The sequence below is a fragment of the Phalangium opilio genome, unplaced genomic scaffold (genome assembly GCF_054372755.1).
Source record: "Phalangium opilio isolate 3A_F unplaced genomic scaffold, DU_Popi_V2 ptg000038l_1, whole genome shotgun sequence".
Classification (NCBI taxonomy): domain Eukaryota; kingdom Metazoa; phylum Arthropoda; class Arachnida; order Opiliones; family Phalangiidae; genus Phalangium; species Phalangium opilio.
In genome coordinates, this window is record NW_028324161.1 from 810,001 (window position 1) to 833,676 (window position 23,676).

General features: G+C 42.7%; 70 non-coding genes across 70 annotated transcripts; 7 read left to right on the top strand and 63 right to left on the bottom strand.

Moving 5' to 3' along the window:
• Positions 1–13: 13 nt before the first annotated feature.
• TRNAF-GAA (transfer RNA phenylalanine (anticodon GAA)) lies at positions 14–86 on the top strand. Its single transcript has one exon. It is a non-coding gene; the product is annotated as a tRNA-Phe (tRNA).
• Positions 87–163: 77 nt separating this feature from the next.
• TRNAF-GAA (transfer RNA phenylalanine (anticodon GAA)) lies at positions 164–236 on the top strand. The gene has a single exon. It is a non-coding gene; the product is annotated as a tRNA-Phe (tRNA).
• A 78-nt stretch (positions 237–314) lies between these two features.
• On the top strand, positions 315–387 carry TRNAF-GAA (transfer RNA phenylalanine (anticodon GAA)). Its single transcript has one exon. It is a non-coding gene; the product is annotated as a tRNA-Phe (tRNA).
• A 77-nt stretch (positions 388–464) lies between these two features.
• On the top strand, positions 465–537 carry TRNAF-GAA (transfer RNA phenylalanine (anticodon GAA)). The gene has a single exon. It is a non-coding gene; the product is annotated as a tRNA-Phe (tRNA).
• Positions 538–766: 229 nt separating this feature from the next.
• TRNAF-GAA (transfer RNA phenylalanine (anticodon GAA)) lies at positions 767–839 on the top strand. The gene has a single exon. It is a non-coding gene; the product is annotated as a tRNA-Phe (tRNA).
• A 77-nt stretch (positions 840–916) lies between these two features.
• Positions 917–989, top strand: TRNAF-GAA (transfer RNA phenylalanine (anticodon GAA)). Its single transcript has one exon. It is a non-coding gene; the product is annotated as a tRNA-Phe (tRNA).
• Positions 990–1,368: 379 nt separating this feature from the next.
• Positions 1,369–1,441, top strand: TRNAF-GAA (transfer RNA phenylalanine (anticodon GAA)). Its single transcript has one exon. It is a non-coding gene; the product is annotated as a tRNA-Phe (tRNA).
• A 707-nt stretch (positions 1,442–2,148) lies between these two features.
• Positions 2,149–2,221, bottom strand: TRNAL-CAA (transfer RNA leucine (anticodon CAA)). Its single transcript has one exon. It is a non-coding gene; the product is annotated as a tRNA-Leu (tRNA).
• A 680-nt stretch (positions 2,222–2,901) lies between these two features.
• On the bottom strand, positions 2,902–2,974 carry TRNAF-GAA (transfer RNA phenylalanine (anticodon GAA)). Its single transcript has one exon. It is a non-coding gene; the product is annotated as a tRNA-Phe (tRNA).
• A 527-nt stretch (positions 2,975–3,501) lies between these two features.
• TRNAF-GAA (transfer RNA phenylalanine (anticodon GAA)) lies at positions 3,502–3,574 on the bottom strand. The gene has a single exon. It is a non-coding gene; the product is annotated as a tRNA-Phe (tRNA).
• A 78-nt stretch (positions 3,575–3,652) lies between these two features.
• On the bottom strand, positions 3,653–3,725 carry TRNAF-GAA (transfer RNA phenylalanine (anticodon GAA)). Its single transcript has one exon. It is a non-coding gene; the product is annotated as a tRNA-Phe (tRNA).
• Positions 3,726–4,853: 1,128 nt separating this feature from the next.
• Positions 4,854–4,926, bottom strand: TRNAF-GAA (transfer RNA phenylalanine (anticodon GAA)). The gene has a single exon. It is a non-coding gene; the product is annotated as a tRNA-Phe (tRNA).
• A 380-nt stretch (positions 4,927–5,306) lies between these two features.
• Positions 5,307–5,379, bottom strand: TRNAF-GAA (transfer RNA phenylalanine (anticodon GAA)). Its single transcript has one exon. It is a non-coding gene; the product is annotated as a tRNA-Phe (tRNA).
• Positions 5,380–5,607: 228 nt separating this feature from the next.
• TRNAF-GAA (transfer RNA phenylalanine (anticodon GAA)) lies at positions 5,608–5,680 on the bottom strand. Its single transcript has one exon. It is a non-coding gene; the product is annotated as a tRNA-Phe (tRNA).
• Positions 5,681–5,909: 229 nt separating this feature from the next.
• Positions 5,910–5,982, bottom strand: TRNAF-GAA (transfer RNA phenylalanine (anticodon GAA)). The gene has a single exon. It is a non-coding gene; the product is annotated as a tRNA-Phe (tRNA).
• Positions 5,983–6,058: 76 nt separating this feature from the next.
• TRNAF-GAA (transfer RNA phenylalanine (anticodon GAA)) lies at positions 6,059–6,131 on the bottom strand. Its single transcript has one exon. It is a non-coding gene; the product is annotated as a tRNA-Phe (tRNA).
• A 78-nt stretch (positions 6,132–6,209) lies between these two features.
• On the bottom strand, positions 6,210–6,282 carry TRNAF-GAA (transfer RNA phenylalanine (anticodon GAA)). Its single transcript has one exon. It is a non-coding gene; the product is annotated as a tRNA-Phe (tRNA).
• A 78-nt stretch (positions 6,283–6,360) lies between these two features.
• Positions 6,361–6,433, bottom strand: TRNAF-GAA (transfer RNA phenylalanine (anticodon GAA)). Its single transcript has one exon. It is a non-coding gene; the product is annotated as a tRNA-Phe (tRNA).
• A 229-nt stretch (positions 6,434–6,662) lies between these two features.
• On the bottom strand, positions 6,663–6,735 carry TRNAF-AAA (transfer RNA phenylalanine (anticodon AAA)). Its single transcript has one exon. It is a non-coding gene; the product is annotated as a tRNA-Phe (tRNA).
• Positions 6,736–7,113: 378 nt separating this feature from the next.
• Positions 7,114–7,186, bottom strand: TRNAF-GAA (transfer RNA phenylalanine (anticodon GAA)). The gene has a single exon. It is a non-coding gene; the product is annotated as a tRNA-Phe (tRNA).
• A 78-nt stretch (positions 7,187–7,264) lies between these two features.
• TRNAF-GAA (transfer RNA phenylalanine (anticodon GAA)) lies at positions 7,265–7,337 on the bottom strand. Its single transcript has one exon. It is a non-coding gene; the product is annotated as a tRNA-Phe (tRNA).
• Positions 7,338–7,413: 76 nt separating this feature from the next.
• Positions 7,414–7,486, bottom strand: TRNAF-GAA (transfer RNA phenylalanine (anticodon GAA)). The gene has a single exon. It is a non-coding gene; the product is annotated as a tRNA-Phe (tRNA).
• Positions 7,487–7,564: 78 nt separating this feature from the next.
• On the bottom strand, positions 7,565–7,637 carry TRNAF-GAA (transfer RNA phenylalanine (anticodon GAA)). Its single transcript has one exon. It is a non-coding gene; the product is annotated as a tRNA-Phe (tRNA).
• Positions 7,638–7,715: 78 nt separating this feature from the next.
• On the bottom strand, positions 7,716–7,788 carry TRNAF-GAA (transfer RNA phenylalanine (anticodon GAA)). Its single transcript has one exon. It is a non-coding gene; the product is annotated as a tRNA-Phe (tRNA).
• Positions 7,789–8,317: 529 nt separating this feature from the next.
• On the bottom strand, positions 8,318–8,390 carry TRNAF-GAA (transfer RNA phenylalanine (anticodon GAA)). Its single transcript has one exon. It is a non-coding gene; the product is annotated as a tRNA-Phe (tRNA).
• Positions 8,391–8,468: 78 nt separating this feature from the next.
• TRNAF-GAA (transfer RNA phenylalanine (anticodon GAA)) lies at positions 8,469–8,541 on the bottom strand. The gene has a single exon. It is a non-coding gene; the product is annotated as a tRNA-Phe (tRNA).
• A 528-nt stretch (positions 8,542–9,069) lies between these two features.
• TRNAF-GAA (transfer RNA phenylalanine (anticodon GAA)) lies at positions 9,070–9,142 on the bottom strand. Its single transcript has one exon. It is a non-coding gene; the product is annotated as a tRNA-Phe (tRNA).
• A 228-nt stretch (positions 9,143–9,370) lies between these two features.
• Positions 9,371–9,443, bottom strand: TRNAF-GAA (transfer RNA phenylalanine (anticodon GAA)). The gene has a single exon. It is a non-coding gene; the product is annotated as a tRNA-Phe (tRNA).
• Positions 9,444–9,974: 531 nt separating this feature from the next.
• On the bottom strand, positions 9,975–10,047 carry TRNAF-GAA (transfer RNA phenylalanine (anticodon GAA)). Its single transcript has one exon. It is a non-coding gene; the product is annotated as a tRNA-Phe (tRNA).
• A 528-nt stretch (positions 10,048–10,575) lies between these two features.
• TRNAF-GAA (transfer RNA phenylalanine (anticodon GAA)) lies at positions 10,576–10,648 on the bottom strand. Its single transcript has one exon. It is a non-coding gene; the product is annotated as a tRNA-Phe (tRNA).
• Positions 10,649–10,876: 228 nt separating this feature from the next.
• TRNAF-GAA (transfer RNA phenylalanine (anticodon GAA)) lies at positions 10,877–10,949 on the bottom strand. Its single transcript has one exon. It is a non-coding gene; the product is annotated as a tRNA-Phe (tRNA).
• A 531-nt stretch (positions 10,950–11,480) lies between these two features.
• TRNAF-GAA (transfer RNA phenylalanine (anticodon GAA)) lies at positions 11,481–11,553 on the bottom strand. The gene has a single exon. It is a non-coding gene; the product is annotated as a tRNA-Phe (tRNA).
• Positions 11,554–11,779: 226 nt separating this feature from the next.
• TRNAF-GAA (transfer RNA phenylalanine (anticodon GAA)) lies at positions 11,780–11,852 on the bottom strand. The gene has a single exon. It is a non-coding gene; the product is annotated as a tRNA-Phe (tRNA).
• A 681-nt stretch (positions 11,853–12,533) lies between these two features.
• On the bottom strand, positions 12,534–12,606 carry TRNAF-GAA (transfer RNA phenylalanine (anticodon GAA)). Its single transcript has one exon. It is a non-coding gene; the product is annotated as a tRNA-Phe (tRNA).
• A 78-nt stretch (positions 12,607–12,684) lies between these two features.
• On the bottom strand, positions 12,685–12,757 carry TRNAF-GAA (transfer RNA phenylalanine (anticodon GAA)). Its single transcript has one exon. It is a non-coding gene; the product is annotated as a tRNA-Phe (tRNA).
• A 529-nt stretch (positions 12,758–13,286) lies between these two features.
• On the bottom strand, positions 13,287–13,359 carry TRNAF-GAA (transfer RNA phenylalanine (anticodon GAA)). The gene has a single exon. It is a non-coding gene; the product is annotated as a tRNA-Phe (tRNA).
• Positions 13,360–13,437: 78 nt separating this feature from the next.
• On the bottom strand, positions 13,438–13,510 carry TRNAF-GAA (transfer RNA phenylalanine (anticodon GAA)). The gene has a single exon. It is a non-coding gene; the product is annotated as a tRNA-Phe (tRNA).
• Positions 13,511–14,038: 528 nt separating this feature from the next.
• On the bottom strand, positions 14,039–14,111 carry TRNAF-GAA (transfer RNA phenylalanine (anticodon GAA)). Its single transcript has one exon. It is a non-coding gene; the product is annotated as a tRNA-Phe (tRNA).
• Positions 14,112–14,188: 77 nt separating this feature from the next.
• TRNAF-AAA (transfer RNA phenylalanine (anticodon AAA)) lies at positions 14,189–14,261 on the bottom strand. The gene has a single exon. It is a non-coding gene; the product is annotated as a tRNA-Phe (tRNA).
• Positions 14,262–14,339: 78 nt separating this feature from the next.
• Positions 14,340–14,412, bottom strand: TRNAF-GAA (transfer RNA phenylalanine (anticodon GAA)). Its single transcript has one exon. It is a non-coding gene; the product is annotated as a tRNA-Phe (tRNA).
• Positions 14,413–14,941: 529 nt separating this feature from the next.
• On the bottom strand, positions 14,942–15,014 carry TRNAF-GAA (transfer RNA phenylalanine (anticodon GAA)). The gene has a single exon. It is a non-coding gene; the product is annotated as a tRNA-Phe (tRNA).
• Positions 15,015–15,543: 529 nt separating this feature from the next.
• TRNAF-GAA (transfer RNA phenylalanine (anticodon GAA)) lies at positions 15,544–15,616 on the bottom strand. Its single transcript has one exon. It is a non-coding gene; the product is annotated as a tRNA-Phe (tRNA).
• A 78-nt stretch (positions 15,617–15,694) lies between these two features.
• Positions 15,695–15,767, bottom strand: TRNAF-GAA (transfer RNA phenylalanine (anticodon GAA)). The gene has a single exon. It is a non-coding gene; the product is annotated as a tRNA-Phe (tRNA).
• Positions 15,768–15,844: 77 nt separating this feature from the next.
• Positions 15,845–15,917, bottom strand: TRNAF-AAA (transfer RNA phenylalanine (anticodon AAA)). Its single transcript has one exon. It is a non-coding gene; the product is annotated as a tRNA-Phe (tRNA).
• Positions 15,918–15,995: 78 nt separating this feature from the next.
• On the bottom strand, positions 15,996–16,068 carry TRNAF-GAA (transfer RNA phenylalanine (anticodon GAA)). The gene has a single exon. It is a non-coding gene; the product is annotated as a tRNA-Phe (tRNA).
• Positions 16,069–16,597: 529 nt separating this feature from the next.
• TRNAF-GAA (transfer RNA phenylalanine (anticodon GAA)) lies at positions 16,598–16,670 on the bottom strand. Its single transcript has one exon. It is a non-coding gene; the product is annotated as a tRNA-Phe (tRNA).
• Positions 16,671–17,048: 378 nt separating this feature from the next.
• On the bottom strand, positions 17,049–17,121 carry TRNAF-GAA (transfer RNA phenylalanine (anticodon GAA)). Its single transcript has one exon. It is a non-coding gene; the product is annotated as a tRNA-Phe (tRNA).
• Positions 17,122–17,199: 78 nt separating this feature from the next.
• Positions 17,200–17,272, bottom strand: TRNAF-GAA (transfer RNA phenylalanine (anticodon GAA)). Its single transcript has one exon. It is a non-coding gene; the product is annotated as a tRNA-Phe (tRNA).
• A 228-nt stretch (positions 17,273–17,500) lies between these two features.
• Positions 17,501–17,573, bottom strand: TRNAF-GAA (transfer RNA phenylalanine (anticodon GAA)). The gene has a single exon. It is a non-coding gene; the product is annotated as a tRNA-Phe (tRNA).
• A 78-nt stretch (positions 17,574–17,651) lies between these two features.
• Positions 17,652–17,724, bottom strand: TRNAF-GAA (transfer RNA phenylalanine (anticodon GAA)). The gene has a single exon. It is a non-coding gene; the product is annotated as a tRNA-Phe (tRNA).
• Positions 17,725–17,794: 70 nt separating this feature from the next.
• On the bottom strand, positions 17,795–17,867 carry TRNAF-GAA (transfer RNA phenylalanine (anticodon GAA)). Its single transcript has one exon. It is a non-coding gene; the product is annotated as a tRNA-Phe (tRNA).
• Positions 17,868–18,548: 681 nt separating this feature from the next.
• Positions 18,549–18,621, bottom strand: TRNAF-GAA (transfer RNA phenylalanine (anticodon GAA)). The gene has a single exon. It is a non-coding gene; the product is annotated as a tRNA-Phe (tRNA).
• Positions 18,622–18,699: 78 nt separating this feature from the next.
• On the bottom strand, positions 18,700–18,772 carry TRNAF-GAA (transfer RNA phenylalanine (anticodon GAA)). The gene has a single exon. It is a non-coding gene; the product is annotated as a tRNA-Phe (tRNA).
• Positions 18,773–18,848: 76 nt separating this feature from the next.
• On the bottom strand, positions 18,849–18,921 carry TRNAF-GAA (transfer RNA phenylalanine (anticodon GAA)). Its single transcript has one exon. It is a non-coding gene; the product is annotated as a tRNA-Phe (tRNA).
• Positions 18,922–19,301: 380 nt separating this feature from the next.
• On the bottom strand, positions 19,302–19,374 carry TRNAF-GAA (transfer RNA phenylalanine (anticodon GAA)). The gene has a single exon. It is a non-coding gene; the product is annotated as a tRNA-Phe (tRNA).
• A 78-nt stretch (positions 19,375–19,452) lies between these two features.
• On the bottom strand, positions 19,453–19,525 carry TRNAF-GAA (transfer RNA phenylalanine (anticodon GAA)). Its single transcript has one exon. It is a non-coding gene; the product is annotated as a tRNA-Phe (tRNA).
• A 226-nt stretch (positions 19,526–19,751) lies between these two features.
• TRNAF-GAA (transfer RNA phenylalanine (anticodon GAA)) lies at positions 19,752–19,824 on the bottom strand. The gene has a single exon. It is a non-coding gene; the product is annotated as a tRNA-Phe (tRNA).
• Positions 19,825–20,354: 530 nt separating this feature from the next.
• On the bottom strand, positions 20,355–20,427 carry TRNAF-GAA (transfer RNA phenylalanine (anticodon GAA)). Its single transcript has one exon. It is a non-coding gene; the product is annotated as a tRNA-Phe (tRNA).
• Positions 20,428–20,653: 226 nt separating this feature from the next.
• Positions 20,654–20,726, bottom strand: TRNAF-GAA (transfer RNA phenylalanine (anticodon GAA)). Its single transcript has one exon. It is a non-coding gene; the product is annotated as a tRNA-Phe (tRNA).
• A 78-nt stretch (positions 20,727–20,804) lies between these two features.
• Positions 20,805–20,877, bottom strand: TRNAF-GAA (transfer RNA phenylalanine (anticodon GAA)). The gene has a single exon. It is a non-coding gene; the product is annotated as a tRNA-Phe (tRNA).
• A 78-nt stretch (positions 20,878–20,955) lies between these two features.
• Positions 20,956–21,028, bottom strand: TRNAF-GAA (transfer RNA phenylalanine (anticodon GAA)). Its single transcript has one exon. It is a non-coding gene; the product is annotated as a tRNA-Phe (tRNA).
• Positions 21,029–21,256: 228 nt separating this feature from the next.
• TRNAF-GAA (transfer RNA phenylalanine (anticodon GAA)) lies at positions 21,257–21,329 on the bottom strand. Its single transcript has one exon. It is a non-coding gene; the product is annotated as a tRNA-Phe (tRNA).
• A 78-nt stretch (positions 21,330–21,407) lies between these two features.
• On the bottom strand, positions 21,408–21,480 carry TRNAF-GAA (transfer RNA phenylalanine (anticodon GAA)). Its single transcript has one exon. It is a non-coding gene; the product is annotated as a tRNA-Phe (tRNA).
• A 70-nt stretch (positions 21,481–21,550) lies between these two features.
• TRNAF-GAA (transfer RNA phenylalanine (anticodon GAA)) lies at positions 21,551–21,623 on the bottom strand. The gene has a single exon. It is a non-coding gene; the product is annotated as a tRNA-Phe (tRNA).
• Positions 21,624–22,304: 681 nt separating this feature from the next.
• Positions 22,305–22,377, bottom strand: TRNAF-GAA (transfer RNA phenylalanine (anticodon GAA)). The gene has a single exon. It is a non-coding gene; the product is annotated as a tRNA-Phe (tRNA).
• Positions 22,378–22,455: 78 nt separating this feature from the next.
• TRNAF-GAA (transfer RNA phenylalanine (anticodon GAA)) lies at positions 22,456–22,528 on the bottom strand. The gene has a single exon. It is a non-coding gene; the product is annotated as a tRNA-Phe (tRNA).
• Positions 22,529–22,604: 76 nt separating this feature from the next.
• Positions 22,605–22,677, bottom strand: TRNAF-GAA (transfer RNA phenylalanine (anticodon GAA)). The gene has a single exon. It is a non-coding gene; the product is annotated as a tRNA-Phe (tRNA).
• A 380-nt stretch (positions 22,678–23,057) lies between these two features.
• On the bottom strand, positions 23,058–23,130 carry TRNAF-GAA (transfer RNA phenylalanine (anticodon GAA)). Its single transcript has one exon. It is a non-coding gene; the product is annotated as a tRNA-Phe (tRNA).
• Positions 23,131–23,208: 78 nt separating this feature from the next.
• TRNAF-GAA (transfer RNA phenylalanine (anticodon GAA)) lies at positions 23,209–23,281 on the bottom strand. The gene has a single exon. It is a non-coding gene; the product is annotated as a tRNA-Phe (tRNA).
• Positions 23,282–23,507: 226 nt separating this feature from the next.
• Positions 23,508–23,580, bottom strand: TRNAF-GAA (transfer RNA phenylalanine (anticodon GAA)). Its single transcript has one exon. It is a non-coding gene; the product is annotated as a tRNA-Phe (tRNA).
• Between the last annotated feature and the right edge of the window lie 96 nt (positions 23,581–23,676).

Here is a 23,676-nt window from a genome sequence, read left to right on the forward strand (position 1 = left end):
CGCATGAAAGAGAGCCGAAATAGCTCAGTTGGGAGAGCGTTAGACTGAAGATCTAAAGGTCCATGGTTCGATCCCGGGTTTCGGCAATATGAAATCTTTTTGGGTCTTGTATCTTAAAGTAAATTATTTCCAAATTAAAATTTCCCTGGTTGCATGAAAAAGAGCCGAAATAGCTCAGTTGGGAGAGCGTTAGACTGAAGTTCTAAAGGTCCCTGGTTCGATCCCGGGTTTCGGCAACAAGAAAGGCTTTTGGGTCGTATACATTAAAGTAAACTGTTTTCCTATGCAAAGTTTCCCTGGTTGCGTGAAAAAGAGCCGAAATAGCTCAGTTGGGAGAGCGTTAGACTGAAGATCTAAAGGTCCCTGGTTCGATCCCGGGTTTCGGCAATATGAAATCTTTTTGGGTCGTGTATCTTAAAGTAAATTATTTCCAAATTAAAGTTTCCCTGGTTGCATGAAAAAGAGCCGAAATAGCTCAGTTGGGAGAGCGTTAGACTGAAGTTCTAAAGGACCCTGGTTCGAGCCCGGGTTTCGGCAACAAGAAAGGCTTTTGGGTCGTATACATTCAAGTAAACTGTTTTCCTATGCAAAGTTTCCCTGGTTGCGTGAAAAAGAGCCGAAATAGCTCAGTTGGGAGAGCGTTAGACTGAAGATCTAAAGGTCCCATGTTCAATCCCGGGTTTCGGCAACAAGAAAGGCTTTTGGGTCGTAGACATTAAAGTAAACTGTTTTCCTATGCAAAGTTTCCCTGGTTGCGTGAAAAAGAGCCGAAATAGCTCAGTTGGGAGAGCGTTAGACTGAAGATCTAAAGGTCCCTGGTTCGATCCCGGGTTTCGGCAATATGAAATCGTTTTGGGTCGTGTATCTTAAAGTAAATTATTTCCAAATTAAAGTTTCCCTGGTTGCATGAAAAAGAGCCGAAATAGCTCAGTTGGGAGAGCGTTAGACTGAAGTTCTAAAGGACCCTGGTTCGAGCCCGGGTTTCGGCAACAAGGAAGGCTTTTGGGTCGTATACATTCAAGTAAACTGTTTTCCTATGCAAAGTTTCCCTGGTTGCGTGAAAAAGAGCCGAAATAGCTCAGTTGGGAGAGCGTTAGACTGAAGACTTAAAGGTCCCTGGTTCGTTCCCGGGTTTCGGCAATATGAAATCTTTTTGGATTGTGTATCTTAAAGTAAATTATTTCCAAATGAAAGTTTCACTGGTTGCGTGAAAAAGAGCCGAAATAGCTCAGTTGGGAGAGCGTTAGACTGAAGACTTAAAGGTCCCTGGTTCGTTCCCGGGTTTCGGCAATATGAAATCTTTTTGGATCGTGTATCTTAAAGTAAATTATTTGCTTCAGTAAAGTTTCCCTGTTTGGACGAAAAAGAGCCGAAATGGCTCAGTTGGGAGAGCGTTAGACTGAAGATCTAAAGGTCCCTGGTTCGATCCCGGGTTTCGGCAATATGAAATCTTTTTGAATCTTGTATCTTAAACTTTACTGAAGCAAATAATTTACTTTAAGATACACGATCCAAAAAGATTTCATATTGCCAAAAACCAATCGTGTTGCCGAGACCCAGGATCGAACCAGGGACCTTTAGATGTTCAGTCTAACGCTCTCCCAACTGAGCTATTTCGGCTCTCTTTCGTCCAAACAGGGAAACTTTACTGAAGCAAATAATTTACTTTAAGATACACGATCCAAAAAGATTTCATATTGCCGAAACCCGGGAACGAACCAGGGATCTTTAAGTCTTCAGTCTAACGCTCTCCCAATTGAGCTATTTCGGCTCTTTTTTATGCAACCAGGGAAACTTTCATTTGGAAATAATTTACTTTAAGATACACGATCCAAAAAGATCTCATATTGCCGAAACCTTGAACGAACCACGGACCTTTAAGTCTTCAGTCTAACGCTCTCCCAACTGAGCTATTTCGGCTCTTTTTCACGCAACCATGGAAACTTTGCATAGGAAAACAGTTTACTTTAATGTATACGACCCAAAAGCCTTTCTTGTTGCCGTAACCCGGGATCGAACCTGGGGCCTTTAGATCTTCAGTCTAACGCTCTCCAAACTGAGCTATTTCGGCTCTTTTTCATGCAACCAGGGAAACTTTCATTTGGATTTAATTTACTTTAAGATACACGATCCAAAAAGATTTCATATTGCCGAAACCCGGGATCGAACCAGGGACCTTTAGATCTTGAGTCTAACGCTCTCCCAACTGAGCTATTTCGGCTCTTTTTCACGCAACCAGGGAAACTTTGCATAGGAAAACAGTTTACTTGAAGTTATACGACCCAAAAGCCTTTCTTGTTGCAGAAACCCGGGCTCGAACCAGGGACCTTTACAACTTCAGTCTAACGCTCTCCCAACTGAGCTATTTCGGCTCTTATTCATGCAACCAGGGAAACTTTCATTTGGAAATAATTTACTTTAAGTTACACGATCCAAAAAGATCTCAAATTGCCGAAACCCGGGAACGAACCACGGACCGTTAAGTCTTCAGTCTAACGCTCTCCCAACTGAGCTATTTCGGCTCTTTTTCACGCAACCAGGGAAACTTTGCATAGGAAAACAGTTTACTTTAATGTATACGACCCAAAAGCCTTTCTTGTTGCCGTAACCCGGGATCGAACCACGGACCTTTAGATCTTCAGTCTAACGCTCTCCAAACTGAGCTATTTCGGCTTTTTTTCATGCAACCAGGGAAACTTTCCTTTGGAAATAATTTACTTTAAGATACACGATCCAAAAACTTTTCATATTTCCGAAACCCGGGATCGAACAAGGGACTTTTAGATCTTCAGTCTAACGCTCTCGCAACTGAGCTATTTCGGCTCTTTTTCACGCAATCAGGGAAACTTTGCATAGGAACACAGTTTACTTTAATGTATACGACCCAAAAGCCTTTCTTGTTGCCGAAACCCGGGATCGAACCAGGGACCTTTAGATTTTCAGTCTAACGCTCTCCCAACTGAGATATTTCGGCTCTTTTTCACGCAACCAGAAAACTTTGCATAGGAAAACAGTTTACGTTAATGTATACGACCCAAAAGCCTTTCTTGTTGCCGAAACCCGGGATCGAACCAGGGACCTATAGATCTTCAGTCTTACGCTCTCCCAACTGAGCTATTTCGGCTCTCTTTCGTGCAAACAGGGAAACTTTCATTTGGAAATAATTTACTTTAAGATACACGATCCAAAAAGATTTCATATTGCCGAAACCCGGGATCGAACCAGGGACCTTTAGATCTTCAGTCTAACGCTCTCCCAACAGAGTTATTTCGGCTCTTTTTCACGCACCCAGAAAACTTTGCACAGGAAAACAGTTTACGTTAATGTATACGAACCAAAATCCTTTCATGTTGACGTAATCCGGGTTTGAACCAGGGACCTTTAGATCTTCAGTCTAACGCTCTCCAAACTGAGCTATTTCGGCTCTTTTCCATACAACCAGGGAAACTTTCATTTTGAAATAATTTACTTTAAGATACACGATCCAGAAAGATTTCATATTGCCGAAACCCGGGATCGAACCAGGGACCTTTAGATATTCAGTCTAACGCTCTCCCAACTGAGCTATTTCGGCTCTTTTTCACACAACCAGGGAAACTTTGCATAGGAAAACAGTTTACTTTAATGTATACGACCCAAAAGCCTTTCTTGTTGCCGAAACCCGGGATCGAACCAGGGACCTTTAGATGTTCAGTCTAACGCTCTCCCAACTGAGCTATTTCGGCTCTTTTTCATGCAACCAGGGAAACTTTCATTTGGAAATAATTTACTTTAAGATCCACGATCCAAAAAGATTTCCTATTGCCGAAACCCGGGATCGAACCAGGGACCTTTAAGTCTTCAGTCTGATGCTCTCCCAACTGAGCTATTTCGGCTCTTTTTCATGCAACCAGGGAAACTTTCATTTGGAAATAATTTACTTTAAGATACACGATCCAAAAAGATTTCATATTGCCGAAAACCGGGAACGAACCAGGGACCTTTAAGTCTTCAGTCTAACGCTCTCCCAACTGAGCTATTTCAGCTCTTTTTCACGCAATAAGGGAAACTTTGCATAGGAAAACAGTTTACTTTAATGTATACGACCCAAAAACCACTCGTGTTGCCGAAACCCGGGATCGAACCAGGGACCTTTAGATATTCAGTCTAACGCTCTCCCAACTGAGCTATTTCTGCTCGCTTTCGTCCAAACAGGGAAACTTTCATTTGGAAATAATTTACTTTAAGATACACGTTCCAAAAAGATTTCATATTGCCGAAACCCGGGAACGAACCAGGGACCTCTAAGTCTTCAGTCTAACGCTCTCCCATCTGAGCTATTTCGGCTCTTTTTCATGCAACCAGGGAAACTTTCATTTGGAAATAATTTACTTTAAGATACATGATCCAAAAAGATCTCATATTGCCGAAACCCGGGAAGAACCAGGGACCTTTAAGTCTTCAGTCTAACGCTCTCCCAACTGAGCTATTTGGGCTCTTTTTCACGCAACCAGGGAAACTTTGCACAGGAAAACAGTTTACTTGAATGTATACGACCCAAAAGCCTTTCTTGTTGCCGTAACCCGGGCTCGAACCAGGGACCTTTAGAACTTCAGTCTAACGCTCTCCCAACTGAGCTATTTCGGCTCTTTTCCATGCAACCAGGAAACTTTCCTTTGGAAATAATTTACTTTAAGATACACGATCCAAAAAGATTTCATATTGCCGAAACCCGGGATCGAACCATGGACCTTTAGATATTCAGTCCAACGCTCTCCCAACTGAGCTATTTCGGCTCTCTTTCATGCAAACAGGGAAACTTTACTGATGCAAATAATTTACTTTAAGATACACGATCCAAAAAGATTTCATATTGCCGAAACCCGGGATCGAACCAGGGACCTTTAGATCTTCAGTCTAACGCTCTCCCAACTGAGCTATTTCGGCTCTCTTTCATGCAAACAGGGAAACTTTACTGAAGCAAATAATTTACTTAAAGATACACGACCCAAAAACCACTCGTGTTGCCGAAACCCGGGATCGAACCAGGGACCTTTAGATGTTCAGTCTAACGATCTCCCAACTGAGCTATTTCGGCTCTCTTTCGTCCAAACAGGGAAACTTTACTGAAGCAAATAATTTACTTTAAGATACACGATCCAAAAAGATTTCATATTGCCGAAACCCGGGAACGAACCAGGGACCTTTAAGTCTTCAGTCTAACGCTATCCCAACTGAGCTATTTCGGCTCTTTTTCACGCAACCAGGGAAACTTTGCATAGGAAAACAGTTTACTTGAATGTATACGACCCAAAAGCCTTTCTTGTTGCCGAAACCCGGGCTCGAACCAGGGACCTTTAGAACTTCAGTCTAACGCTCTCCCAACTGAGCTATTTCGGCTCTTTTTCATGCAACCAGGGAAACTTTCCTTTGGAAATAATTTACTTTAAGATAGACGACCCAAAAAGATTTCATATTGCCGAAACCCGGGATCGAACCAGGGACCTTTAGACCTTCAGTTCAACGCTCTCCCAAATGAGCTATTTCGGCTCTCTTTCGTGCAAACAGGGAAACTTTACTGAAGCAAATAATTTACTTTAAGATACACGATCCAAAAAGATTTCATAGTGCCGAAACCCGGGATCGAACCATGGACCTTTAGATCTTCAGTCTAACGCTCTCCCAACTGAGCTATTTCGGCTCTCTTTCATGCAAACAGGGAAACTTTACTGAAGCAAATAATTTACTTAAAGATACACGACCCAAAAACCATTCGTGTTGCCGAAACCCGGGATCGAACCAGGGACCTTTAGATCTTCAGTTCAACGCTCTCCCAACTGAGCTATTTCGGCTCTTTTTCACGCAACCAGGGAAACTTTGCATAGGAAAACAGTTTACTTGAATGTATACGACCCAAAAGCCTCTCTTGTTGCCGAAACCCGGGCTCGAACCAGGGACCTTTAGAACTTCAGTCTAACGCTCTCCCAACTGAGCTATTTCGGCTCTTTTTCATGCAACCAGGAAACTTCCCTTTGGAAATAATTTACTTTAAGATACACAATCCAAAAAGATTTCATACTGCCGAAACCCGGGATCGAACCATGGACCTTTAGATCTTCAGTCTAACGCTCTCCCAACTGAGCTATTTCGGCTCTCTTTCATGCGAACAGGGAAACTTTACTGAAGCAAATAATTTACTTAAAGATACACGACCCAAAAACCACTCGTGTTGCCGAAACCCGGGATCGAACCATGGACCTTTAGATCTTCAGTCTAACGCTCTCCCAACTGAGCTATTTCGGCTCTCTTTCATGCGAACAGGGAAACTTTACTGAAGCAAATAATTTACTTAAAGATACACGACCCAAAAACCACTCGTGTTGCCGAAACCCGGGATCGAACCAGGGACCTTTAGATGTTCAGTCTAACGCTCTCCCAACTGAGCTATTTCGGCTCTCTTTCGTCCAAACAGGGAAACTTTACTGAAGCAAATAATTTACTTTAAGATACACGATCCAAAAAGATTTCATATTGCCGAAACCCGGGAACGAACCAGGGACCTTTAAGTCTTCAGTCTAACGCTCTCCCAACTGAGCCATTTCGGCTCTTTTTCACGCAACCAGGGAAACTTTGCATAGGAAAACAGTTTACTTGAATGTATACGACCCAAAAGCCTTTCTTGTTGCCGAAACCCGGGCTCGAACCAGGGACCTTTAAGTCTTTAGTCTAACGCTATCCCAACTGAGCTATTTCGGCTCTTTTTCACGCAACCAGGGAGACTTTCATTTGGAAATAATTTACTTTAAGATACACGATCCAAAAAGATTTCATATTGCCGAAACCCGGGAACGAACCAGGGACCTTTAAGTCTTCAGTCTAACGCTCTCCCAACTGAGCTAATTCGGCTCTTTTTCCTGCAACCAGGGAAACTTTGCATAGGAAAACAGTTTATTTTAATGTATACGACCCAAAAGATTTTCTTGTTGCCGAAACCCGGGATCGAACCAGGGACCTTTAGAACTTCAGTTTAACGCTCTCCCAACTGAGCCACTTCGGCTCTTTTTCATGCAACCAGGGAAACTTTAATTTGGAAATAATTTACTTTAAGATACACGACCCAAAAATATTTCATATTGCCGAAACCCAGGATCGAACCAGGGACCTTTAGATCTTCAGTCTAACGCTCTCCCAACTGAGCTATTTCGGCTCTTTTTCACGCAACCAGGGAAACTTCCCTTTGGATAACAGTTTACTTGAATGTATACGACCCAAAAGCCTCTCTTGTTGCCGAAACCCGGGCTCGAACCAGGGACCTTTAGAACTTCAGTCTAACGCTCTCCCAACTGAGCTATTTCGGCTCTTTTTCATGCAACCAGGAAACTTCCCTTTGGAAATAATTTACTTTAAGATACACGATCCAAAAAGATTTCATACTGCCGAAACCCGGGATCGAACCATGGACCTTTAGATCTTCAGTCTAACGCTCTCCCAACTGAGCTATTTCGGCTCTCTTTCATGCGAACAGGGAAACTTTACTGAAGCAAATAATTTACTTAAAGATACACGACCCAAAAACCACTCGTGTTGCCGAAACCCGGGATCGAACCATGGACCTTTAGATCTTCAGTCTAACGCTCTCCCAACTGAGCTATTTCGGCTCTCTTTCATGCGAACAGGGAAACTTTACTGAAGCAAATAATTTACTTAAAGATACACGACCCAAAAACCACTCGTGTTGCCGAAACCCGGGATCGAACCAGGGACCTTTAGATGTTCAGTCTAACGCTCTCCCAACTGAGCTATTTCGGCTCTCTTTCGTCCAAACAGGGAAACTTTACTGAAGCAAATAATTTACTTTAAGATACACGATCCAAAAAGATTTCATATTGCCGAAACCCGGGAACGAACCAGGGACCTTTAAGTCTTCAGTCTAACGCTCTCCCAACTGAGCTATTTCGGCTCTTTTTCATGCATCCAGGGAAACTTTTATTTGGAAATAATTTACTTTAAGATACACGATCCAAAAAGATTTCATATTGCCGAAACCCGGGAACGAACCAGGGACCTTTAAGTCTTCAGTCTAACGCTATCCCAACTGAGCTATTTCGGCTCCTTTCACGCAACCAGGGAAACTTTGCATAGGAAAACAGTTTACTTGAATGTATACGACCCAAAAGCCTTTCTTGTTGCCAAAACCCGGGCTCGAACCAGGGACCTTTAAGTCTTCAGTCTAACGCTCTCCCAACTGAGCTATTTCGGCTCTCTTTCATGCAAACAGGGAAACTTTACTGAAGCAAATAATTTACTTAAAGATACACGACCCAAAAACCACTCGTGTTGCCGAAACCCGGGATCGAACCAGGGACCTTTAGATGTTCAGTCTAACGCTCTCCCAACTGAGCTATTTCGGCTCTTTTTCACGCAACCAGGGAAACTTTGCATAGGAAAACAGTTTACTTGAATGTATACGACCCAAAAGCCTTTCTTGTTGCCGAAACCCGGGCTCGAACCAGGGACCTTTAGAACTTCAGTCTAACGCTCTCCCAACTGAGCTATTTCGGCACTTTTTCATGCAACCAGGAAACTTTCCTTTGGAAATAATTTATTTTAAGATACACGATCCAAAAAGATTTCATATTGCCGAAACCCGGATCGAACCATGGACCTTTAGATCTTCAGTCTAACGCTCTCCCAACTGAGCTATTTCGGCTCTCTTTCATGCGAACAGGGAAACTTTACTGAAGCAAATAATTTACTTAAAGATACACGACCCAAAAACCACTCGTGTTGCCGAAACCCGGGATCGAACCAGGGACCTTTAGATGTTCAGTCTAACGATCTCCCAACTGAGCTATTTCGGCTCTCTTTCGTCCAAACAGGGAAACTTTACTGAAGCAAATAATTTACTTTAAGATACACGATCCAAAAATATTTCATATTGCCGAAACCCGGGAACGAACCAGGGACCTTTAAGTCTTCAGTCTAACGCTATCCCAACTGAGCTATTTCGGCTCTTTTTCACGCAACCAGGGAAACTTTGCATAGGAAAACAGTTTACTTGAATGTATACGACCCAAAAGCCTTTCTTGTTGCCGAAACCCGGGCTCGAACCAGGGACCTTTAGAACTTCAGTCTAACGCTCTCCCAACTGAGCTATTTCGGCTCTTTTTCATGCAACCAGGGAAACTTTCCTTGGGAAATAATTTACTTTAAGATAGACGACCCAAAAAGATTTCATATTGCCGAAACCCGGGATCGAACCAGGGACCTTTAGACCTTCAGTTCAACGCTCTCCCAAATGAGCTATTTCGGCTCTCTTTCGTGCAAACAGGGAAACTTTACTGAAGCAAATAATTTACTTTAATATACACGATCCAAAAAGATTTCATAGTGCCGAAACCCGGGATCGAACCATGGACCTTTAGATCTTCAGTCTAACGCTCTCCCAACTGAGCTATTTCGGCTCTCTTTCATGCAAACAGGGAAACTTTACTGAAGCAAATAATTTACTTAAAGATACACGACCCAAAAACCATTCGTGTTGCCGAAACCCGGGATCGAACCAGGGACCTTTAGATCTTCAGTTCAACGCTCTCCCAAATGAGCTATTTCGGCTCTCTTTCGTGCAAACAGGGAAACTTTACTGAAGCAAATAATTTAATTTAATATACACGATCCAAAAAGATTTCATATTGCCGAAACCCGGGATCGAACCATGAACCTTTAGATCTTCAGTCTAACGCTCTCCCAACTGAGCTATTTCGGCTCTCTTTCATGCAAACAGGGAAACTTTACTGAAGCAAATAATTTACTTAAAGATACACGACCCAAAAACCACTCGTGTTGCCGAAAACCGGGATCGAACCAGGGACCTTTAGATGTTCAGTCTAACGCTCTCCCAACTGAGCTATTTCGGCTCTTTTTCACGCAACCAGGGAAACTTTGCATAGGAAAACAGTTTACTTGAATGTATACGACCCAAAAGCCTTTCTTGTTGCCGAAACCCGGGCTCGAACCAGGGACCTTTAGAACTTCAGTCTAACGCTCTCCCAACTGAGCTATTTCGGCACTTTTTCATGCAACCAGGAAACTTTCCTTTGGAAATAATTTATTTTAAGATACACGATCCAAAAAGATTTCATATTGCCGAAACCCGGATCGAACCATGGACCTTTAGATCTTCAGTCTAACGCTCTCCCAACTGAGCTATTTCGGCTCTCTTTCATGCGAACAGGGAAACTTTACTGAAGCAAATAATTTACTTAAAGATACACGACCCAAAAACCACTCGTGTTGCCGAAACCCGGGATCGAACCAGGGACCTTTAGATGTTCAGTCTAACGATCTCCCAACTGAGCTATTTCGGCTCTCTTTCGTCCAAACAGGGAAACTTTACTGAAGCAAATAATTTACTTTAAGATACACGATCCAAAAATATTTCATATTGCCGAAACCCGGGAACGAACCAGGGACCTTTAAGTCTTCAGTCTAACGCTATCCCAACTGAGCTATTTCGGCTCTTTTTCACGCAACCAGGGAAACTTTGCATAGGAAAACAGTTTACTTGAATGTATACGACCCAAAAGCCTTTCTTGTTGCCGAAACCCGGGCTCGAACCAGGGACCTTTAGAACTTCAGTCTAACGCTCTCCCAACTGAGCTATTTCGGCTCTTTTTCATGCAACCAGGGAAACTTTCCTTGGGAAATAATTTACTTTAAGATAGACGACCCAAAAAGATTTCATATTGCCGAAACCCGGGATCGAACCAGGGAACTTTAGACCTTCAGTTCAACGCTCTCCCAAATGAGCTATTTCGGCTCTCTTTCGTGCAAACAGGGAAACTTTACTGAAGCAAATAATTTACTTTAATATACACGATCCAAAAAGATTTCATAGTGCCGAAACCCGGGATCGAACCATGGACCTTTAGATCTTCAGTCTAACGCTCTCCCAACTGAGCTATTTCGGCTCTCTTTCATGCAAACAGGGAAACTTTACTGAAGCAAATAATTTACTTAAAGATACACGACCCAAAAACCATTCGTGTTGCCGAAACCCGGGATCGAACCAGGGACCTTTAGATCTTCAGTTCAACGCTCTCCCAAATGAGCTATTTCGGCTCTCTTTCGTGCAAACAGGGAAACTTTACTGAAGCAAATAATTTAATTTAATATACACGATCCAAAAAGATTTCATATTGCCGAAACCCGGGATCGAACCATGAACCTTTAGATCTTCAGTCTAACGCTCTCCCAACTGAGCTATTTCGGCTCTCTTTCATGCAAACAGGGAAACTTTACTGAAGCAAATAATTTACTTAAAGATACACGACCCAAAAACCACTCGTGTTGCCGAAAACCGGGATCGAACCAGGGACCTTTAGATGTTCAGTCTAACGCTCTCCCAACTGAGCTATTTCGGCTCTTTTTCACGCAACCAGGGAAACTTTGCATAGGAAAACAGTTTACTTGAATGTATACGACCCAAAAGCCTTTCTTGTTGCCGAAACCCGGGCTCGAACCAGGGACCTTTAGAACTTCAGTCTAACGCTCTCCCAACTGAGCTATTTCGGCTCTTTTTCATGCAACCAGGAAACTTTCCTTTGGAAATAATTTACTTTAAGATACACGATCCAAAAAGATTTCATATTGCCGAAACCCGGATCGAACCATGGACCTTTAAATGTTCAGTCTAACGCTCTCCCAACTGAGCTATTTCGGCTCTCTTTCATGCGAACAGGGAAACTTTACTGAAGCAAATAATTTACTTTAAGATACACGATCCTAAAAGATTTCATATTGCCGAAACCCGGGATCGAACCATGGACCTTTAGATCTTCAGTCTAACGCTCTCCCAACTGAGCTATTTCGGCTCTCTTTCATGCGAACAGGGAAACTTTACTGAAGCAAATAATTTACTTAAAGATACACGACCCAAAAACCACTCGTGTTGCCGAAACCCGGGATCGAACCAGGGACCTTTAGATGTTCAGTCTAACGATCTCCCAACTGAGCTATTTCGGCTCTCTTTCGTCCAAACAGGGAAACTTTACTGAAGCAAATAATTTACTTTAAGATACACGATCCAAAAAGATTTCATATTGCCGAAACCCGGGAACGAACCAGGGACCTTTAAGTCTTCAGTCTAACGCTCTCCCAACTGAGCTATTTCGGCTCTTTTTCACGCAACCAGGGAGACTTTCATATGGAAATAATTTACTTTAAGATACACGATCCAAAAAGATTTCATATTGCCGAAACCCGGGAACGAACCAGGGACCTTTAAGTCTTCAGTCTAACGCTCTCCCAACTGAGCTATTTCGGCTCTTTTTCACGCAACCAGGGAAACTTTGCATAGGAAAGCAGTTTACTTGAATGTATACGACCCAAAAGCCTTTCTTGTTGCCAAAACCCGGGCTCGAACCAGGGACCTTTAAGTCTTCAGTCTAACGCTCTCCCAACTGAGCTATTTCGGCTCTCTTTCATGCAAACAGGGAAACTTTACTGAAGCAAATAATTTACTTAAAGATACACGACCCAAAAACCACTCGTGTTGCCGAAACCCGGGATCGAACCAGGGACCTTTAGATGTTCAGTCTAACGCTCTCCCAACTGAGCTATTTCGGCTCTTTTTCACGCAACCAGGGAAACTTTGCATAGGAAAGCAGTTTACTTGAATGTATACGACCCAAAAGCCTTTCTTTTTGCCGAAACCCGGGCTCGAACCAGGGACCTTTAGATCTTCAGTCTAACGCTCTCCCAACTGAGCTATTTCGGCTCATTTTCATGCAACCAGGAAACTTTCCTTTGGAAATAATTTATTTTAAGATACACGATCCAAAAAGATTTCATATTGCCGAAACCCGGGATCGAGCCATGGACCTTTAGATCTTCAGTATAACGCTCTCCCAACTGAGCTATTTCGGCTCTCTTTCATGCAAACAGGGAAACTTTACTGAAGCAAATAATTTACTTAAAGATACACGACCCAAAAACCACTCGTGTTGCCGAAACCAGGAATCGAACCAGGGACCTTTAGATCTTCAGTTCAACGCTCTCCCAAATGAGCTATTTCGGCTCTCTTTCGTGCAAACAGGGAAACTTTACTGAAGCAAATAATTTACTTTAATATACACGATCCAAAAAGATTTCATATTGCCGAAACCCGGGATCGAACCATGAACCTTTAGATCTTCAGTTTAACGCTCTCCCAACTGAGCTATTTCGGCTCTCTTTCATGCAAACAGGGAAACTTTACTGAAGCAAATAATTTACTTAAAGATACACGACCCAAAAACCACTCGTGTTGCCGAAACCCGGGATCGAACCAGGGACCTTTAGATGTTCAGTCTAACGCTCTCCCAACTGAGCTATTTCGGCTCTTTTTCACGCAACCAGGGAAACTTTGCATAGGAAAACAGTTTACTTGAATGTATACGACCCAAAAGCCTTTCTTGTTGCCGAAACCCGGGCTCGAACCAGGGACCTTTAGAACTTCGGTCTAACGCTCTCCCAACTGAGCTATTTCGGCTCTTTTTCATGCAACCAGGAAACTTTCCTTTGGAAATAATTTACTTTAAGATACACGATCCAAAAAGATTTCATATTGCCGAAACCCGGATCGAACCATGGACCTTTAAATCTTCAGTCTAACGCGCTCCCAACTGAGCTATTTCGGCTCTCTTTCATGCGAACAGGGAAACTTTACTGAAGCAAATAATTTACTTTAAGATACACGATCCAAAAAGATTTCATATTGCCGAAACCCGGGATCGAACCATGGACCTTTAGATCTTCAGTCTAACGCTCTCCCAACTGAGCTATTTTGGCTCTCTTCCATGCAAACAGGGAAACTTTACTGAAGCAAATAATTTACTTAAAGATACACGACCCAAAAAGAATTCATATTGCCGAAACCCGGGATCGAACCAGGGACCTTTAGATGTTCAGTTTAACGCTCTCCCAACTGAGCTATTTCGGCTCTTTTTCACGCAACCAGGGAAACTTTGCATAGGAAAACAGTTTACTTGAATGTATACGACCCAAAAGCCTTTCTTGTTGCCGAAACCCGGGCTCGAACCAGGGACCTTTAGAACTTCAGTCTAACGCTCTCCCAACTGAGCTATTTCGGCTCTTTTTCAAGCAACCAGGGAAACTTTCCTTTGGAAATAATTTACTTTAAGATACACGACCCAAAAAGATTTCATATTGCCGAAACCCGGGATCGAACCAGGGACCTTTAGATCTTTAGTCTAACGCTCTCCCAACTGAGCTATTTCGGCTCTTTTTCACGCAACCAGGGAAACTTTGCATAAGAAAACAGTTTACTTTAATGTCTACGACCCAAAAGCCTTTCTTGTGGCCGAAACCCGGGATCGAACCAGGGACCTTTAGATCTTCAGTCTAACGCTCTCCCAACTGAGCTATTTCGGCTCTTTTTCATGCAACCAGGAAACTTTCCTTTGGAAATAATTTATTTTAAGATACACGATCCAAAAAGATTTCATATTGCCGAAACCCGGGTTCGAGCCATGGACCTTTAGATCTTCAGTCTAACGCTCTCCCAACTGAGCTATTTCGGCTCTCTTTCATGCAAACAGGGAAACTTTACTGAAGCAAATAATTTACTTAAAGATACACGACCCAAAAACCACTCGTGTTGCCGAAACCCGGAATCGAACCAGGGACCTTTAGATCTTCAGATCAACGCTCTCCCAAATGAGCTATTTCGGCTCTCTTTCGTGCAAACAGGGAAACTTTACTGAAGCAAATAATTTACTTTAATATACACGATCCAAAAAGATTTCATATTGCCGAAACCCGGGATCGAACCATGAACCTTTAGATCTTCAGTCTAACGCTCTCCCAACTGAGCTATTTCGGCTCTCTTTCAAGCAAACAGGGAAACTTTACTGAAGCAAATAATTTACTTAAAGATACACGACCCAAAAACCACTCGTGTTGCCGAAACCCGGGATCGAACCAGGGACCTTTAGATGTTCAGTCTAACGCTCTCCCAACTGAGCTATTTCGGCTCTTTTTCACGCAACCAGGGAAACTTTGCATAGGAAAACAGTTTACTTGAATGTATACGACCCAAAAGCCTTTCTTGTTGCCGAAACCCGGGCTCGAACCAGGGACCTTTAGAACTTCAGTCTAGCGCTCTCCCAACTGAGCTATTTCGGCTCTTTTTCATGCAACCAGGAAACTTTCCTTTGGAAATAATTTACTTTAAGATACACGATCCAAAAATATTTCATATTGCCGAAACCCGGAATCGAACCAGGGACCTTTAGATCTTCAGTTCAACGCTCTCCCAAATGAGCTATTTCGGCTCTCTTTCGTGCAAACAGGGAAACTTTACTGAAGCAAATAATTTACTTTAATATACACGATCCAAAAAGATTTCATATTGCCGAAACCCGGGATCGAACCATGAACCTTTAGATCTTCAGTCTAACGCTCTCCCAACTGAGCTATTTCGGCTCTCTTTCAAGCAAACAGGGAAACTTTACTGAAGCAAATAATTTACTTAAAGATACACGACCCAAAAACCACTCGTGTTGCCGAAACCCGGGATCGAACCAGGGACCTTTAGATGTTCAGTCTAACGCTCTCCCAACTGAGCTATTTCGGCTCTTTTTCACGCAACCAGGGAAACTTTGCATAGGAAAACAGTTTACTTGAATGTATACGACCCAAAAGCCTTTCTTGTTGCCGAAACCCGGGCTCGAACCAGGGACCTTTAGAACTTCAGTCTAACGCTCTCCCAACTGAGCTATTTCGGCTCTTTTTCAAGCAACCAGGGAAACTTTCCTTTGGAAATAATTTACTTTAAGATACACGACCCAAAAAGATTTCATATTGCCGAAACCCGGGATCGAACCAGGGACCTTTAGATCTTTAGTCTAACGCTCTCCCAACTGAGCTATTTCGGCTCTTTTTCACGCAACCAGGGAAACTTTGCATAAGAATACACTTTACTTTAATGTCTACGACCCAAAAGCCTTTCTTGTGGCCGAAACCCGGGATCGAACCAGGGACCTTTAGATCTTCAGTCTAACGCTCTCCCAACTGAGCTATTTCGGCTCTTTTTCATGCAACCAGGAAACTTTCCTTTGGAAATAATTTATTTTAAGATACACGATCCAAAAAGATTTCATATTGCCGAAACCCGGGTTCGAGCCATGGACCTTTAGATCTTCAGTCTAACGCTCTCCCAACTGAGCTATTTCGGCTCTCTTTCATGCAAACAGGGAAACTTTACTGAAGCAAATAATTTACTTAAAGATACACGACCCAAAAACCACTCGTGTTGCCGAAACCCGGAATCGAACCAGGGACCTTTAGATCTTCAGTTCAACGCTCTCCCAAATGAGCTATTTCGGCTCTCTTTCGTGCAAACAGGGAAACTTTACTGAAGCAAATAATTTACTTTAATATACACGATCCAAAAAGATTTCATATTGCCGAAACCCGGGATCGAACCATGAACCTTTAGATCTTCAGTCTAACGCTCTCCCAACTGAGCTATTTCGGCTCTCTTTCAAGCAAACAGGGAAACTTTACTGAAGCAAATAATTTACTTAAAGATACACGACCCAAAAACCACTCGTGTTGCCGAAACCCGGGATCGAACCAGGGACCTTTAGATGTTCAGTCTAACGCTCTCCCAACTGAGCTATTTCGGCTCTTTTTCACGCAACCAGGGAAACTTTGCATAGGAAAACAGTTTACTTGAATGTATACGACCCAAAAGCCTTTCTTGTTGCCGAAACCCGCGCTCGAACCAGGGACCTTTAGAACTTCAGTCTAACGCTCTCCCAACTGAGCTATTTCGGCTCTTTTTCATGCAACCAGGAAACTTTCCTTTGGAAATAATTTACTTTAAGATACACGATCCAAAAATATTTCATATTGCCGAAACCCGGGATCGAACCATGAACCTTTAGATCTTCAGTCTAACGCTCTCCCAACTGAGCTATTTCGGCTCTCTTTCATGCAAACAGGGAAACTTTACTGAAGCAAATAATTTACTTAAAGATACACGACCCAAAAAGAATTCATATTGCCGAAACCCGGGATCGAACCAGGGACCTTTAGATGTTCAGTCTAAAGCTCTCCCAACTGAGCTATTTCGGCTCTTGTTCACGCAACCAGGGAAACTTTGCATAGGAAAACAGTTTACTTGAATGTATACGACCCAAAAGCCTTTCTTGTTGCCGAAACCCGGGCTCGAACCAGGGACCTTTAGAACTTCAGTCTAACGCTCTCCCAACTGAGCTATTTCGGCACTTTTTCATCCAACCAGGGAAACTTTCATTTGGAAATAATTTACTTTAAGATACACGATCCAAAAAGATTTCATATTGCCGAAACCCCGGATCGAACCATGGACCTTTAGATCTTCAGTCTAACGCTCTCCCAACTGAGCTATTTCGGCTCTCTTTCATGCGAACAGGGAAACTTTACTGAAGCAAATAATTTACTTAAAGATACACGACCCAAAAACCACTCGTGTTGCCGAAACCCGGGATCGAACCAGGGACCTTTAGATGTTCAGTCTAACGCTCTCCCAACTGAGCTATTTCGGCTCTCTTTCATGCAATCAGGGAAACTTTACTGAAGCAAATAATTTACTTAAAGATACACGACCCAAAAAGAATTCATATTGCCGAAACCCGGGATCGAACCAGGGACCTTTAGATGTTCAGTCTAACGCTCTTCCAACTGAGCTATTTCGGCTCTTGTTCACGCAACCAGGGAAACTTTGCATAGGAAACTTGAATGTATACGACCCAAAAGCCTTTCTTGTTGCCGAAACCCGGGCTCGAACCAGGGACCTTTAGAACTTCAGTCTAACGCTCTCCCAACTGAGCTATTTCGGCACTTTTTCATCCAACCAGGGAAACTTTCATTTGGAAATAATTTACTTTAAGATACACGATCCAAAAAGATTTCATATTGCCGAAACCCCGGATCGAACCATGGACCTTTAGATCTTCAGTCTAACGCTCTCCCAACTGAGCTATTTCGGCTCTCTTTCATGCGAACAGGGAAACTTTACTGAAGCAAATAATTTACTTAAAGATACACGACCCAAAAACCACTCGTGTTGCCGAAACCCGGGATCGAACCAGGGACCTTTAGATGTTCAGTCTAACGATCTCCCAACTGAGCTATTTCGGCTCTCTTTCGTCCAAACAGGGAAACTTTACTGAAGCAAATAATTTACTTTAAGATACACGATCCAAAAAGATTTCATATTGCCGAAACCCGGGAACGAACCAGGGACCTTTAAGTCTTCAGTCTAACGCTCTCCCAACTGAGCTATTTCGGCTCTTTTTCACGCAACCAGGGAAACTTTGCATAGGAAAACAGTTTACTTGAATGTATACGACCCAAAAGCCTTTCTTTTTGCAGAAAACCCGGGCTCGAACAAGGGACCTTTAGAACTTCAGTATAACGCTCTCCCAACTGAGCTATTTCGGCTTTTTTTCAAGCAACCAGGGAAACTTTCCTTTGGAAATAATTTACTTTAAGATACACGACCCAAAAAGATTTCATATTGCCGAAACCCGGGATCGAACCAGGGACCTTTAGATCTTCAGTCTAACGCTCTCCCAACTGAGCTATTTCGGCTCTTTTTCACGCAACCAGGGAAACTTTGCATAAGAAAACAGTTTACTTTAATGTCTACGACCCAAAAGCCTTTCTTGTTGCCGAAACCCGGGATCGAACCAGGGACCTTTAGATCTTCAGTCTAACGCTCTCCCAACTGAGCTATTTCGGCTCTTTTTCATGCAACCAGGAAACTTTCCTTTGGAAATAATTTATTTTAAGATACACGATCCAAAAAGATTTCATATTGCCGAAACCCGGGATCGAACCATGGACCTTTAGATCTTCAGTCTAACGCTCTCCCAACTGAGCTATTTCGGCTCTCTTTCATGCAAACAGGGAAACTTTACTGAAGCAAATAATTTACTTAAAGATACACGACCCAAAAACCACTCGTGTTGCCGAAACCCGGAATCGAACCAGGGACCTTTAGATCTTCAGTTCAACGCTCTCCCAAATGAGCTATTTCGGCTCTCTTTCGTGCAAACAGGGAAACTTTACTGAAGCAAATAATTTACTTTAAGATACACGATCCAAAAAGATTTCATATTGCCGAAACCCGGGATCGAACCATGAACCTTTAGATCTTCAGTCTAACGCTCTCCCAACTGAGCTATTTCGGCTCTCTTTCATGCAAACAGGGAAACTTTACTGAAGCAAATAATTTACTTAAAGATACACGACCCAAAAACCACTCGTGTTGCCGAAACCCGGGATCGAACCAGGGACCTTTAGATGTTCAGTCTAACGCTCTCCCAACTGAGCTATTTCGGCTCTTTTTCACGCAACCAGGGAAACTTTGCATAGGAAAACAGTTTACTTGAATGTATACGACCCAAAAGCCTTTCTTGTTGCCGAAACCCGGGCTCGAACCAGGGACCTTTAGAACTTCAGTCTAACGCTCTCCCAACTGAGCTATTTCGGCTATTTTTCATGCAACCAGGAAACTTTCCTTTGGAAATAATTTACTTTAAGATACACGATCCAAAAAGATTTCATATTCCCGAAACTCAGATCGAACCATGGACCTTTAAATCTTCAGTCTAACGCTCTCCCAACTGAGCTATTTCGGCTCTCTTTCATGCGAACAGGGAAACTTTACTGAAGCAAATAATTTACTTTAAGATACACGATCCAAAAAGATTTCATATTGCCGAAACCCGGGATCGAACCATGGACCTTTAGATCTTCAGTCTAACGCTCTCCCAACTGAGCTATTTCGGCTCTCTTTCATGCAAACAGGGAAACTTTACTGAAGCAAATAATTTACTTAAAGATACACGACCCAAAAACCACTCGTGTGGCCGAAACCCGGGATCGAACCAGGGACCTTTAGATGTTCAGTCTAACGATCTCCCAACTGAGCTATTTCGGCTCTCTTTCGTCCAAACAGGGAAACTTTACTGAAGCAAATAATTTACTTTAAGATACACGATCCAAAAAGATTTCATATTGCCGAAACCCGGGAACGAACCAGGGACCTTTAAGTCTTCAGTCTAACGCTCTCCCAACTGAGCTATTTCGGCTCTTTTTCACGCAACCAGGGAAACTTTCATTTGGAAATAATTTACTTTAAGATACACGATCCAAAAAGATTTTATATTGCCGAAACCCGGGAACGAACCAGGGACCTTTAAGTCTTCAGTCTAACGCTCTCCCAACTGAGCTATTTCGGCTCTTTTTCACGCAACCAGGGAAACTTTGCATAGGAAAACAGTTTACTTGAATGTATACGACCCAAAAGCCTTTCTTGTTGCCGAAACCCGGGCTCGAACCAGGGACCTTTAGAACTTCAGTCTAACGCTCTCCCAACTGAGCTATTTCGGCTCTTTTTCATGCAACCAGGAAACTTTCCTTTGGAAATAATTTACTTTAAGATACACGATCCAAAAAGATTTCATATTGCCGAAACCCGGATCGAACCATGGACCTTTAAATCTTCAGTCTAACGCTCTCCCAACTGAGCTATTTCGGCTCTCTTTCATGCGAACAGGGAAACTTTACTGAAGCAAATAATTTACTTTAAGATACACGATCCAAAAAGATTTCATATTGCCGAAACCCGGGATCGAACCATGGACCTTTAGATCTTCAGTCTAACGCTCTCCCAACTGAGCTATTTCGGCTCTCTTTCATGCAAACAGGGAAACTTTACTGAAGCAAATAATTTACTTAAAGATACACGACCCAAAAAGAATTCATATTGCCGAAACCCGGGATCGAACCAGGGACCTTTAGATGTTCAGTCTAAAGCTCTCCCAACTGAGCTATTTCGGCTCTTGTTCACGCAACCAGGGAAACTTTGCATAGGAAAACAGTTTACTTGAATGTATACGACCCAAAAGCCTTTCTTGTTGCCGAAACCCGGGCTCGAACCAGGGACCTTTAGAACTTCAGTCTAACGCTCTCCCAACTGAGCTATTTCGGCACTTTTTCATCCAACCATGGAAACTTTCATTTGGAAATAATTTACTTTAAGATACACGATCCAAAAAGATTTCATATTGCCGAAACCCCGGATCGAACCATGGACCTTTAGATCTTCAGTCTAACGCTCTCCCAACTGAGCTATTTCGGCTCTCTTTCATGCGAACAGGGAAACTTTACTGAAGCAAATAATTTACTTAAAGATACACGACCCAAAAACCACTCGTGTTGCCGAAACCCGGGATCGAACCAGGGACCTTTAGATGTTCAGTCTAACGCTCTCCCAACTGAGCTATTTCGGCTCTCTTTCATGCAATCAGGGAAACTTTACTGAAGCAAATAATTTACTTAAAGATACACGACCCAAAAAGAATTCATATTGCCGAAACCCGGGATCGAACCAGGGACCTTTAGATGTTCAGTCTAACGCTCTTCCAACTGAGCTATTTCGGCTCTTGTTCACGCAACCAGGGAAACTTTGCATAGGAAACTTGAATGTATACGACCCAAAAGCCTTTCTTGTTGCCGAAACCCGGGCTCGAACCAGGGACCTTTAGAACTTCAGTCTAACGCTCTCCCAACTGAGCTATTTCGGCACTTTTTCATCCAACCAGGGAAACTTTCATTTGGAAATAATTTACTTTAAGATACACGATCCAAAAAGATTTCATATTGCCGAAACCCCGGATCGAACCATGGACCTTTAGATCTTCAGTCTAACGCTCTCCCAACTGAGCTATTTCGGCTCTCTTTCATGCGAACAGGGAAACTTTACTGAAGCAAATAATTTACTTAAAGATACACGACCCAAAAACCACTCGTGTTGCCGAAACCCGGGATCGAACCAGGGACCTTTAGATGTTCAGTCTAACGATCTCCCAACTGAGCTATTTCGGCTCTCTTTCGTCCAAACAGGGAAACTTTACTGAAGCAAATAATTTACTTTAAGATACACGATCCAAAAAGATTTCATATTGCCGAAACCCGGGAACGAACCAGGGACCTTTAAGTCTTCAGTCTAACGCTCTCCCAACTGAGCTATTTCGGCTCTTTTTCACGCAACCAGGGAAACTTTGCATAGGAAAACAGTTTACTTGAATGTATACGACCCAAAAGCCTTTCTTTTTGCAGAAAACCCGGGCTCGAACCAGGGACCTTTAGAACTTCAGTATAACGCTCTCCCAACTGAGCTATTTCGGCTTTTTTTCAAGCAACCAGGGAAACTTTCCTTTGGAAATAATTTACTTTAAGATACACGACCCAAAAAGATTTCATATTGCCGAAACCCGGGATCGAACCAGGGACCTTTAGATCTTCAGTCTAACGCTCTCCCAACTGAGCTATTTCGGCTCTTTTTCACGCAACCAGGGAAACTTTGCATAAGAAAACAGTTTACTTTAATGTCTACGACCCAAAAGCCTTTCTTGTTGCCGAAACCCGGGATCGAACCAGGGACCTTTAGATCTTCAGTCTAACGCTCTCCCAACTGAGCTATTTCGGCTCTTTTTCATGCAACCAGGAAACTTTCCTTTGGAAATAATTTATTTTAAGATACACGATCCAAAAAGATTTCATATTGCCGAAACCCGGGATCGAACCATGGACCTTTAGATCTTCAGTCTAACGCTCTCCCAACTGAGCTATTTCGGCTCTCTTTCATGCAAACAGGGAAACTTTACTGAAGCAAATAATTTACTTAAAGATACACGACCCAAAAACCACTCGTGTTGCCGAAACCCGGAATCGAACCAGGGACCTTTAGATCTTCAGTTCAACGCTCTCCCAAATGAGCTATTTCGGCTCTCTTTCGTGCAAACAGGGAAACTTTACTGAAGCAAATAATTTACTTTAAGATACACGATCCAAAAAGATTTCATATTGCCGAAACCCGGGATCGAACCATGAACCTTTAGATCTTCAGTCTAACGCTCTCCCAACTGAGCTATTTCGGCTCTCTTTCATGCAAACAGGGAAACTTTACTGAAGCAAATAATTTACTTAAAGATACACGACCCAAAAACCACTCGTGTTGCCGAAACCCGGGATCGAACCAGGGACCTTTAGATGTTCAGTCTAACGCTCTCCCAACTGAGCTATTTCGGCTCTTTTTCACGCAACCAGGGAAACTTTGCATAGGAAAACAGTTTACTTGAATGTATACGACCCAAAAGCCTTTCTTGTTGCCGAAACCCGGGCTCGAACCAGGGACCTTTAGAACTTCAGTCTAACGCTCTCCCAACTGAGCTATTTCGGCTATTTTTCATGCAACCAGGAAACTTTCCTTTGGAAATAATTTACTTTAAGATACACGATCCAAAAAGATTTCATATTCCCGAAACTCAGATCGAACCATGGACCTTTAAATCTTCAGTCTAACGCTCTCCCAACTGAGCTATTTCGGCTCTCTTTCATGCGAACAGGGAAACTTTACTGAAGCAAATAATTTACTTTAAGATACACGATCCAAAAAGATTTCATATTGCCGAAACCCGGGATCGAACCATGGACCTTTAGATCTTCAGTCTAACGCTCTCCCAACTGAGCTATTTCGGCTCTCTTTCATGCAAACAGGGAAACTTTACTGAAGCAAATAATTTACTTAAAGATACACGACCCAAAAACCACTCGTGTGGCCGAAACCCGGGATCG